Source organism: Daphnia magna, linkage group LG5 (assembly GCF_020631705.1).
Source record: "Daphnia magna isolate NIES linkage group LG5, ASM2063170v1.1, whole genome shotgun sequence".
Taxonomy (NCBI): Eukaryota; Metazoa; Arthropoda; class Branchiopoda; order Diplostraca; family Daphniidae; genus Daphnia; species Daphnia magna.
This window is the reverse complement of record NC_059186.1, coordinates 10,486,821-10,499,373: the sequence shown is the minus strand read 5'-3', so window position 1 is coordinate 10,499,373 and position 12,553 is coordinate 10,486,821. Positions and strand designations below refer to the sequence as shown.

The 12,553-nt window shown below is 40.5% G+C and overlaps 1 protein-coding gene across 9 annotated transcripts in view; it reads left to right on the top strand.

The window, feature by feature from the left end:
• LOC116923204 overlaps positions 1–12,553 on the top strand; it is a 213,801-nt gene that overhangs the window by 187,561 nt on the left and 13,687 nt on the right. For all 9 annotated transcript variants that reach the window (XR_006646703.1, XR_004394424.2, XR_006646702.1 and 6 more), the window contains one exon: positions 8,884–8,950. The gene's annotated coding sequence lies outside the window, so the exon portion shown is untranslated. The remainder of the gene's footprint in view (positions 1–8,883; positions 8,951–12,553) is intronic.

Genomic DNA, 12,553 nt, shown 5'->3' with positions numbered 1-12,553 from the left:
CACAAAAAGGCGCATTTAATAGTTCATAAAACCCTGCAGGTGTCTGCTAGGCAGTGCGGATGGAGTAGGCAAACTTGAATGATCTACGATGTGTCAAAGACGAACTCGCTCCTGATTTATTCCTCTTATTTGACGAAACAGTTCTTTAAAAAAAACAGTTAATGACTTCTCTTTTATGCGACATTTTGAATTGACCCTTCGAATGAAAGGCGATTATGTTGCAACAAGTTTTGGTAACGATCTCTTCACACAAAAAAACGAGTGGAATATCATTGTTTCAAGTCGAATCTATCCTGCCAATAAATTGCGAGATAATCGACGTTAGAAATGGCTCGTTCCGGCTGACAATAGTGGGACTACACACAGGCGCTTGTTGATGTCGGAATTCGTTCTTGATTGGGTAAAATGTGACAGTCAGAAGTGGCCATCAAAAAAGAAAGGAAGAAAATAAAAAATAAAAAAAATGAAACGAGAGGCGCACGCTGTTTGATGGCCATCAAGAGCAACGCTAGTAGCAACACGGTTGCCCATATTTTCGGGATTTTTATGGATCGTTTGGAAAATTAAAGGGGCGGCCGCGCCATTTGCTTGTCCATGCAGCCGTTTGGCTTATATGGGCAATCAACTTTCAAATCTTTTAAAACTACAGTATCTCACACGTTTCACAACGAAATGATCGCGATCATTAACCTGGCCGTCGGTTTCCATTCGATTTTACGTTGGGAACTCGTCTTTTCTGATTTACACTAACTAAATGAAAATCACGTATAGGCCTCTTACCGTTCAAATGTTTTCTTGTTGTTCTCCTGTTACGTTCGGTAATAAGATGTCGAGCTTTATTTGTTCTCTCTTTTCTGCAATTTTTTGGTTTTTTTTCGTTATTTTTTTTTTCCTGCTGCGTCGGCTATTCGACGAGTCACACAAGTCAAGAAATTGCGTCCTATTGGGGCCGCGGCGCCAGATGCAACTATAGGACGGCCGTCGTTTCTGCTTGCCTATGGGGGCTTACGGAGGGGGGCCACTGCTTTGCACTCCCCCTTTGGAAACGGCTTCTACTGCCACTAGTACAAACTACAAGAGTACGGGCAAAAAAAAACAAAACAGTCAGGGCGGGGCGTGTAATAGCGTCCAAAATGGCCGCCACAACGACTTTAGTATGTTACACTCACATAGCCTCGTCCACGCGCTCATATAGCGCGGCCTCTTAATAATATCTTGTGCCTCTCTTTCTGGCTGAGTAAGAAGAAAAAAGGAAAAAGAGGGAGACGAGACATCACGGAAATATCACACTGCAATCCAATCTGAACGAGCACTTGCGGGCACACATACACACACGCTCTTTGTAATTACGAACTTATTTTTTTTTTTTTTTGCCGTGGGTTGCATTTCGATCCGTCGGCTTCTTGACGACGAAGGCGAACATGTTTGATGGCTGTCGTGCAATTGTATCGTTGAAGCAAAATGAAAAGCGGGGATCGCTTCATCATATTGGCTGTTAAACAACAAGAAAAAATCGAAAGAAGGGTCGCGCAAACAGCACGAAATTACAAACTACGTACTTTTGAAAGAGTGGAGAAAATGATAACATAGCAGTCGAGGCGATAATGTCTTTTTCACTGCTAGTCCTCGGGTTTATGTTTTGTTTTTTTGCTTTTCTTTTCACCTGTATCTAATTCGGCGATTTTCTTTACTCTTTTTATTTTTCAAGAAAGAGATGGGTCATTTCTCATTTCCTTTATTTTTTATTTTTTTGTGTTTCACGTTACCTCTCCGCCTCCTGCTCATTCCCCCACAAGTTTTCTGGCCGCTCAGAGCTCGTTTATTATGACGGTGATTATTATGATCATTGTTATTATTATTTGTCTCGTTGCGCGCGCTTTTTTTCAACCACCATTTTCTTGGTGTTCCTTTATATGGAGCTTTAATGACTCTATTAAAAGAAATAAGTAAAAGAGCTCGCTTGCTGGGAGTGTATATATCCACTATGTACCGGTGTGTGTGTGTGTGTATATAAACACTTGGCCGGCCAGTTCAGTAACAATGCCGCCATACCTATACACGCGCAGCTAAAAAAAAAAAAGAAGAAAGTATTAACTGTAGAGGAGAAGGGGGGGGTAAGGTTTTATATCCACCTACGTAAGAGCAATTTAACCGTGCAATGATTTTTATTTTTCGATGTCGTGGTTTTTTGGGGTATAGATTTTGTTGTTATTTATTTATTTTCTATATGTTATGCAACGCTTGGTTGATTCAACTCTGAACGCCATCCACTGGATCGCAAGCAAGTTGTTTTTCCTCTTTTCCGTAAAAGCTCTTTGAGAGAGTAAACTGATTGTGAATAAATCTTTTTTTTTTTTTGTGGGGGGGGAATCATCCAATCAAAATCTTAAAAATAAAAAAATTTGAAGAGAAGGGAGTTGTTCCTATTTTTCCCTTTAAAAAAGAAAACGAAGACGAAGAAAAAAGGAAGCATCTGCGTTGGAAAATACCAGCTAAGAAATTTTTCTCTCTTTTTATTTTTTTAGAGAAAGAAAAATTATTCATTTTCTATACAGTCGGGACTTGAGTGTGTCTGCATGTTTGTTAGCTAGCGTGGTGATTTATTGCGGTCGCGCACAGCGCACCGTTTTTTTTTTTTTTTCTAAATTCATAGATGGACGCGTATATATAGGCCGTGCCAGCAACAGAATCTTTTGGCTCTTTCTCTCTTCTCTTTTTTTTTTTTTTAAATTCCCAATATACACAACACGGGGCAGAAGCAGGCGGCGGCGGCTTTTCGGCGGCCATTACTGCTGCCGTTATCCCTCTTTTTATTGGCTGAGCTATAGCCACTGATGGGCGGAGCTTTGAAATGGTACACACACACAAAAAAAGGGACCTCCAGTCGAGACCCTTTTGGCTTTGCCTCTCTTGTACAAGAAGGGTGGCTAAAAGGGATGACCGAAAATAGGCCTATAGGTTCTCTTTTTCTCTGTTGCAAGAGAGTATATAGTATAACTTTGCCATATTATACTATTATAGCGCACTACGATGCCGAGCGCTTATAAATAAATGAATAGACGTACTATTAAAAGGGCTGTATCGGTCAGACCTGAAGATGAAGGATTTCTTCTTGCTCTCGTGTCCTTTTTACTCTTATGGAACAATTTCTCTTCTTTCTCAACGTCCTTGAGCCCTTTTTGCGCTCGTAAGAAAACCTCGACATTTCGGTTTTCGGATCCGTAAGCGGACAAGGCAAAACACAATAAGACGCAACTTGTTTTTGTTTTTTTCTTTCGGTCTGATCTGAAAAGAGGTCGTCAAAAACAATAGCCGATAGCCTAGAATATTGTAGCGTATTGTGTACCACCGCTTTCCACATCTATCTCTACCGATGACGCACACATTTTGAAAAGGAAATGGAAAGCCCAGCCTTGATGCGGATGACCTTTCCATCGCTCCGGCCGGCCACCTTTTATTTTTTGTTATTGAATTCGAGCAATTTCAAAAAGACTATAGGTTAATGCTCGACTTGTGTAAATATAGATCTGTTCCATTGCCATCGGCTGACGCTGTAGGCATTTACCAAAGTATTTCACTCTTGTGTTATGGCAGTCATCCAAAGTGCTACGATGCTACTGTACGTCGTCGCCGTCGTCGTCTTGATTTGCTGCCAGCAGCATCCGATAGATCGCCCTAGCTCTCTTTTTTATTTTTTACCAGCTTCTTTTCCTCTCTGTCCTGTCTTTCTCGCTCTGACTTGAAAATTTATGAAGACAGGGAAACCATCCGTAGTTATATCTGCGGAACGGAACTCGTTTTTTTTTTTTTGTTGTTCCCCTTCAGGGCTGTACTGTTTTGTGTTTCCCGGCAGCTTCACGCAGTCCTGATCATTCGTTGCAATTCATTATATTTTATGTATTTAGTATACATCTTATTATTGTGTTTCCCCAGTTTATCTTATGTGTAGTCTTATGTTTATATGGCCCTTCTTCAGTTCAGAAATATATATACCCGTCGTCTCCCTGCCAGTTTCACGCGCCCGGATGTCAAAAAGCAAAGGAATAAGAGGGACCATCTTTTTAAGCGTGAACGTCAGCGGAAACGCTATGAAAATGTACTAGGCCACCTTAGGAAGTTTTATCCTAACTATAGTTATCTATACTTGCGCACTATCATAGTACTATTTATCGTATAGATTTTTTCTTTTATTTTTTGTAAGCTGAAGAAGTCGACAACGCCCACATAATAATCATTATTACGTATAGTAGCCTACATACGAGTACTACGTTACATTGAGTATGCAGTCTTGTGCATTAGAAGCCTAGCCGTATTAACACGCATACACTCTGGCGTACACTAAAGTCTTTTGTTTATTTACTCGCGATGTTTTAGATATTTATCTATTTGAAGAAGGAAAGGAAAAAAAAATGGCTGAGCCGTGTGGGAAATGGGGCCACCGCCGCTGTTGTTGTTGTTGTTGTATAATGTTGTTATGAAACGCAACTTGAAGACGTTTTTTTTTTTTTTTCCCCCCCGAAAAGTAGAAATAAATGGGTAGCCGTTTTTAATTACATATTAGAAATTGTTGTGTGTGTTTGTCTTGTAGCCCATCGCTGTATACGTTGCCTCACTTCGCTTCAACAACTTCTTGCGGCCGCGTCCGGTCTAATATTCACGCGGCATGCTTCGTGCCAGTGGGCCTGGTTTTTTGTGTGTCGTCTCTTTTGCGTAATGTAACGCGCACGTAATTTGGGCGTCGTGTGTCGACACCACCAAAAAGGTAGTGGCAGTCGGAGTAAAATAAGGAAAAGTAGAAGGAAAACAAAAAATAAATATGTACCGATGTTGGGTCCGAGACTTCCAGCAATAGTCACGAACGTAAAAAAAAACAAAAGCAGCGACCGCAGTTGTCTGCTATGCCGTGATGTTATTTTTCTTTTGCCCGAGAAAGTTAAACAATCATCAAATAAACCGTGCTGTGTAGCCGTTAGACGGCGTGTTGCTAGTTTTTTTGGGACTAACGATAAAAGTCGATGCGCGTAGACTAGTTTGTAACATTTGACTTCGTAGGCCTAAATTTGTGGGGGGGTTCCGAATAAGTGTGATCCTATTTATCGCTGTTTGGTTTTTTTTTTTATTTTAAAAATAACGGAATTCTATTCTGATAATAAGCGTGTAATGTGTTTGGGGTAAACATTTGAAAAACAATTGGTCACAAAGTGGTTTTGAACTTAATGTTTTTTATTGGCCATTTGAAGCGCCTGTTAGGCCTACAACCTCCCTGGCCGACTAAAACGCGTCCTATTTTCTTTACCGACAACACACGCACAAACAGTTTGTCTGCGAAAACGATTGAAATCTTTTTGTTGTTTTCGATTTTAATTGGAAACGTAAATGTTGTCAATTCAAGCAGTTGGTCGTCTATACCAATGGCGTTGGTTTTCACTAAACGCAGTTTGTTAAAACGATAAATTGGAAGTTGAAAGATAAGACCATGAACTCACCGAAACCAGCACTTTTAGCGACTGCGATCTTTTCTTTCTTTGAATCTCTTCGAAATGAAGCGATAAAAAACCAAAAAAAAACAACCGCCAGTGAGGTAGGGAGTAGTCGCGGTTTTCCGTAATCCGTTGGCGTGTCAGGCGTGGAAATGGCCGTCCTTCGGCGTCGTCATCGGCCCGGCGCTTTCCGCTCAACCAACAGACAGGAAACTAGCAATTTTCGTCGGGGATTCTCGACTACATTAACTCGGCAGCGCTTCGAAACACACACAAACACGTTAGCAACACTGGCACACGCGGGCAAGGTAACACACACTGCGGGAGCAAAACACCAAAAGAAATAAAATATAAATGGATGCCGATAATTATTGCGACGAAATATATTCTTTTTTTCTTTCCCCTTTTGCCGAGTCCGATAATAATTGGTGATCACGCACACTGAATTACCTGCCGGGCGCTGCTGGACGGACAGCGCGGGACTTGAGGAAAAACCATCGGAGGTCAACAAATGAAAATAAGCGGACCAACAGTTTGCGTATAACTCGATCGATGGACGATTTGATGGACAATGTGATCGAGCTGCTCAAAACATTGTGATCGGTCAAGCATCAGGGCCGGCACTGATGTGATTGTGAAAAGGAGGGGGGGGCTGATCAGCAGGCGCTTGTAGGAATGTCCTTTTTTCTTTTTAGTATTTTCTTTTTCTGTGTACGGGGAAAGTTACAAGATGCTGCGATGGTCTTGGCTTTTTTTTTTTATTTTGTTGGGAATTTGTTACAACCATTTTATAACCCCCTCTTTCCAGTTGGGAAGTTGAGGCTGTAACCCCCTCTCAACCGTCTGCTGACGGTTATATTGCGAAGAATTGGGGGGGTCAGTCTGTTGCGTCGGAAGAGAAAAAAAACGGGTGATCGCTTGCATAGGATGTACGTGTGTACATATAAAAGGGTCGAAGAAGAGAAAGGACAAGCTGAGTTTTAAAAAAAGGGATGTGCATTTTTCTTTACGACTCTTCTTCTTTTGCTCTTCTCCGCGTTTTATTGGGACAACAGGAGGACCCCCCCAATATAAAAAATTGGCCAGGCAAGCCTATATGGCACTACGCGGCCAGGATATACACTTCAAGGTCCCCCTAAAAAAAAAAAAGAGATAAGGGTTACGTTTTAGAGCAGTTATCCGCCGCCAAGGATGAGTCCCTTTTCTCGATTTTTATATTCCATCCTTCCTTTCTTTCTTTTTTTCCAGGAGGGTTATATATAATATATCCAGCGCAATACAAGAATGAGAGAAAAAGAAAAAGGTTTTTTTCCAATAACCAGGAGAGAGATTGTATAACTCTCTAGCAAGAATCCAATATCCTACCACTCTTGCTTGTAGACATTTTATTTTTTTTTAGGCCTACGCGCACAGAGTTTTATATACAAGGGGTTATATTGGTGGGGGTTGCGCGGCTCCGGCCATCCTTTTCTTCTGGACTCTGTCGCTTGTCTATTAGGCCTAGAAAAGGCCTACGTATAGTTTCCAAGCTACACACAAACAATGTTCTGTTGCCCTTCTTTCTTTATTTTTTACAACGTTGTGTTGACTTCGTAGAATTCTCAAAAACTTGTGTCGGAAAATGTTGAGTTTTCGTAAGGGCCGGAATTTATAGAAATTAAAAAAAAAATTGAGGCTATTTTTGCTTGTCTGCTGTCTTCATTTGTTTGGAGATGATGGACAGTGATGTAATGAAGTTGCATGTTGTTGATCTGTCTACTGAAACACGTCATTTCGGCTTTGATTGATGGACGGATAAATGGTCGTATATGTTCTCTTGATTGTCTGTAAAAAGAAAAGAAGTGAAATAAAGCGGCCGTTCTCCGCGCACAAAACCGCCAAATGGGCAATAACAATATCAGCAATGGCCCATTTTCACATCAGCGACGGTGGCAGTTGTTGTCTATAAAACACACCGAAATGATGCAGCAATCACGACACATACTCACACAAGTCGTCGCCTACGATGATGACCACGTAAACATCAGCAAATAACACACAAAAACACTTACACATTGTGCGCTGTGTAAAGAGAGCCGCGTATGATAGGCCTTACGTGAATAGCAGAGAGAGAGAGAGAGAGAGAGAAGGGAAGAAGATGGTTGGGTATTTTGATGGCCTATTCGGCTTGATGTTTATGCGCAATTCAATCAAGTTATTAGGGTCATTTTGATGAGGCCAGACACCGTGCAAGTGTCTTGTGTGTACATCAAGACTTGGAAACGATCCTATCCCGAACGAGATACTTTTACACACAGCCCCCCCGCTGCTGCATGTGCTGTTGCCACTGCCGTTTGTGTCTGTAAAACTTTGGCTCGGCTTTTCTTTTTTCTTTTTTTTTTTTGGGCGTTCGGTCGATGGCGTCATCATCATCATCTTTACGACGATTGCCTTTCTTTTTTCAAAAGCGCTACCGTTTGCCAGGAATCAACGACGATAGAGGCATCATCGCAGTTGAAATAACCGCCATTTTGCAATTCAATATATTCAACGCCATTTTCTAGTTTTTATGTGTTTTGTTTGTTTGTTTTTTTATTTATTTTTAGTTGTATGTTTTGAGCCACTTGCAGCGACAGACCTCAAGTGGTCGTTGTGGCCAGTCTAGTCCCCTCTATAAAACGTTTTGTTTTTCTCTGTGTTTTTGTTTGTTTATGTTGCAGCTTAAAGATTACGAACAAGTGTCTTATGGCGTGTGACGTAAGGAAAGAAAAAGGAGAGATCGTTAAAAGAATCCTGGTTTAGTGAGAGAGAGAGAGAGAAAAAGGGCAGCAAAGTTGTTTTTACAAGTGAAACAACATAGAAACTCTGGTGTTTTTGGCCTCGTTTTTCACTTGATTTTTAAAATTTTTATTTTCACGATTCTTGTATAACAACCACAGGAGAAGAAGAAGCGGCAAAGTAGGAAAGAAAACTAAAAAAAAACTAGTCAATACCATAAAAATCATCGTAAAAATTAAAAAACAAAAAACAACCCGCCCCAAAAAAAACGGGCTATTCCTATTCTATCCGGCTACTTGTGAGAGACTAGTTATAAAGGGGGTTATAAGAAAGGGGGCTCGCTTCCAGCCCACCGCTCCGCATTTTTATTGTTATATCTTTCCTCAAATTGATATTGTTTTTCTCGTTTTCACTTTCTTTTCTTCCTTCACACTCACTTTAGAAAAAAAGGAACTTTGATCTCGATCACACCTAGGTCTATTTTTGTTTTTCATTTTGAGAGCATTTTGGCTCAATCCCATTATTGAAACGAATCGCAAATGAAGATAGCGTTAGATGTTTCTCTTGATTAAGTTGGCTAAAACGATCGTCATATTATCAAAGAAATGTTTTGTTTTGTTTCAATTTCTTTTTCTATCATTTAAAGATATGGAATCGGTTTGAAAGTGGCGCCGTCGGATAGAGAGACCATCCGAGAACGACATCAGCAGATGGTAAGTTTCAAATACGTTTTTGATGTAACTTTTTTTTTTATTTTTATACTTGCACCTTAGCAATGCTTCGTCTCTCTCTTTTCTCTCTTATTCTTTGTTGTTAATTTACGAGCGCACAACAACAGAGAAAAAGATAATTCCTCTTCGTACGCAGCGCCCGTTGGCATTTTTTGTTTTCGGATAATGAAGCCACTACGCCGTCAAATAGATACGAGACAAAGAGATTAGCGACTTAAATTCTTGCATTTAAAAAAATAATGTTAAGTTTTACTATCTTAGCCAATAAATAAAGGCGCACACACACACACACACACAAAAGATCGAGTTGTTTATATCTCTTTTAGATTCTTTTTAAATTGAGACGTTTGGAGAGGCAAAAGGTTCAGTTCAAGGTTCCGTGTAGATGGTACGGATGGACCCTGCGGGGTTCATTGTTTTCATCGGCGTCGGTTCTCCTATTTTTCTTTCACGATCCGGCCGAAAGGACTAAAGAAAAAAAAAAAGTATAAGCTGTGATCACGAAATTGGTTTCTTATAGAGGTCGCCCTTGTTCATTAATTTTTCTTGATTTTCTTTTTCAACTGCTCCCGGTTAGGGGCTTTTGTTTTTTGTAACCCACCCCCGTTTGATGAAGCGTGCAAAAATAACCCAGTCTGTAAACGGGGCAAGAGCCACCTCCTTTTCTCAGTCCCCAAATTCTATATTCAAATTGCACGCAACATTCTGCTCTTCTGGAAAAGAATGATGATTATTATTAGTTTTGCTGTGGGCCAACGGCAGGAGAAGGTAATAATGAAAAGCGAAGCAAGCGGCTTTGATTGGCTGCTTACATCAAAGGGGACGGTTGGTAGAACGTTCTCGCGTACGCTCGCTAAGTTTTGGTCATTTTCATATAATCTCATCATCCATCTTTGTTTTATTCGTTTATTTTCTATTTTTTTTTTTTTTTTTCCGTCTTGTTATCAAGTCGATGGCCGTATTTGGGTAGGGTTTGATTTATGTCCTGACACGCCAAAAGGACGAATAAGAAACACGCGTTGGGAGGGAAAAAAAGAGAGGAGAAGAATAGGCGAGTGTGCACGAAACACACACACACACACGGCTCTAGGGAGAGTGAGACATAGCGTGTCGTGCAAGTCAAAAAGGAGAGGCTGCCTTTTCTTTTTTGTCTGTAATATTTCCAACCCGCTTATTTTCCGTTGCATATAGCCACGCCCTGGCTCGTCGACACACTCATAGACGAAACCGTGGGAGGTAAACTACACGTAATGTCTCTATTTTCAGCGATTTTCAATTCAATTCCAGTTGAAGACATGGACGGACTTTTCAACAAAAACAAAAAATTGCATTTTCTTTTTTTTCTTTTTTATCACTCAAATTTGATTCCCGAAGGTTGTTCTGGAATTCCTTGACATAGCCACCGATTTTATTTTATTTTTTTCTACTAACCTTGCGGTCGTGTGAAAATTGTCTTATTTCTTCATATTTTCTTGTTTTTTTCGAAAAATAAAAAAGAGGGGCAAAAAATAAAAAAAAATAAATTTGAGGCGACCAACCAACGAACAATTGGACTCGTAAACCAGTCGGACGGCGGCAGGAGGCGCACACACAAGCCGCAGCTGTGTATACGTGGATATGTATGCCCAATTTTTTCGTATATATCTCTGTGATTCTCGTCTTATTTTTCTTTCTCTATACTTGTGCAAAGGGTGATTGCTTTAGCCTATTCTTCTTGGTATTTCATTTTTCTTCTTCTTCCTCTCCAATTGCTTCTTTAACCATTTCCCTTGTTGCAACTTTTCTTTTTTGTCTCTCTCTCTCTCTCTATTTCGGATAAGATGAACGCTCGCAACATGCGGTCGAATTCGTCACGAATAGGTGGACCTATTCTCCCTCCCATTTTTTTCTTTTTCCTTCTTATCTTTCGTCGATGCATCCATCAATTCTGACCCACCTTGCCGAGCCGTGCCATGCATATAGACAGTGCGTAATAGTAGAGCGCGGAGCCATTGGATCCTTTAGCTGTGGGCCAGTTTAATAATGATGTTATATATTTCCCCCTTTTTTTTTTTCCTTCTTATACCCTGTAGTTTCTGCTGCTTTGACAGGCCTCCATCAAGCCAATGAAGTCATCTGTTTTATTTTTGCTACTCAACACAAAAGAGCTTTCCAGACGGAGGGGCGAGCCACAAGCTCGTCGGCTTCTCTCTCTTTTTTTTTTCTTTTTTATCGGATGGATGGGATCTTTGCGCTATAAGTTGAACGTAATAGAACTGCACTTTCGCACGTCATCGCCCAGGTGAAACGCGATGATTACGGTGTTGCGCCCGACTCTGTCTATATTCTTTTGTTTATTTTCATAGTATATTTATTATAAACTTGTTTTTTTTTATGATGGCGGCTATAGATTGTGAGTGCGTAGATTGGTCTGGAATGAATTCCGTAGGTGAATCGGATGGGAACGTTAGCGTTAACTCTCACGACATTGATCAGTTTTGTTTTGTTTTGTTTTTTTTTTTCTCTTGTTTGTTGGGACATTATTTAAAAAAAAAAAAAAATGCAGGAAAAATAATAATAATAACAAACACAGAGCGGAACGAATCGTCTTTTCTCGTGACTTGTTGACGCTAGAAAAAAAAATAAAAATGGGTCCGTTTTTTTTATTTGCGTTGTTATTGTTGTTGTTGATGGCGGTCGTATTTTGCTGAACGCAGGAAGAAGAAGAAGAAGAAGAAAAAAAAACCGGAGCTGTTTGTTGCCAGCGATATGTGTGTGTGTGTGTGTGTGCAAGTCGTAACTGTACGTCCGCCAATCCATCAAGCGGAAGGAAACTAAAAATAATAAGAAAAAAAAGCCAAAGAAAAAGAAGAAAGATGTGAAGAACGAAGAGGAGAAAGACAAAAAAAAATAGGCGGCCTCGGAGTGGGAAGGAGATTTATCGTATCGTGTCAACGCTATTTCATCGTGACGGGGTCAGTGAATTAGAAAAATTGCGGGTGTCGTCGCCTGCGCGTTTTTTTTCGTTCGTTTTTCCTGAGGGCGAATTTGCGCGACGCGCTTTTTTTCTTCTTCTTCTTTTCTCGGAATTGTAAACGATTTTTCTTCGATTACTGAAACGCATCCACCCACCAAAATGGCGTCCCAACGATGACAGGAAGGAAAAAGAAAAAAAAACAAAAAACAAAACAACAACAACATGACGCGCATTTCTTTCCAGCCAGTAAGAAAATAAGAAATTCTGATCTGAAAAACGGTTTGTTGGGGTCGAGAAGGAAGAAAAAAAAGGGGGGGGGGGCTGGAGGAAGGAAGAAAAAAAAGCAACAAAATCAATACCAACTCTGTATGATATTTTTTTTTCCCCCTCTGTTCTTCTAGCTGCAGTTACTCCTCCTCCGTCGACGTCGTTCATGTCAGCGATGGAAGATGTAGTAGAGTCCTGACGTAGGAAGCGGATGGGGGGGGAGGTAGAAGCCATCCATCCCCTTCGCTTCGTTTTTCCTGCGTAGCGAAAATATATACGTATCTGGCAACGTTAAGCGTCTATCGTTTTTCCCTGTTCTTGTGTACATAATAATACGTTTGTTCTTTATTTATTTATCTATT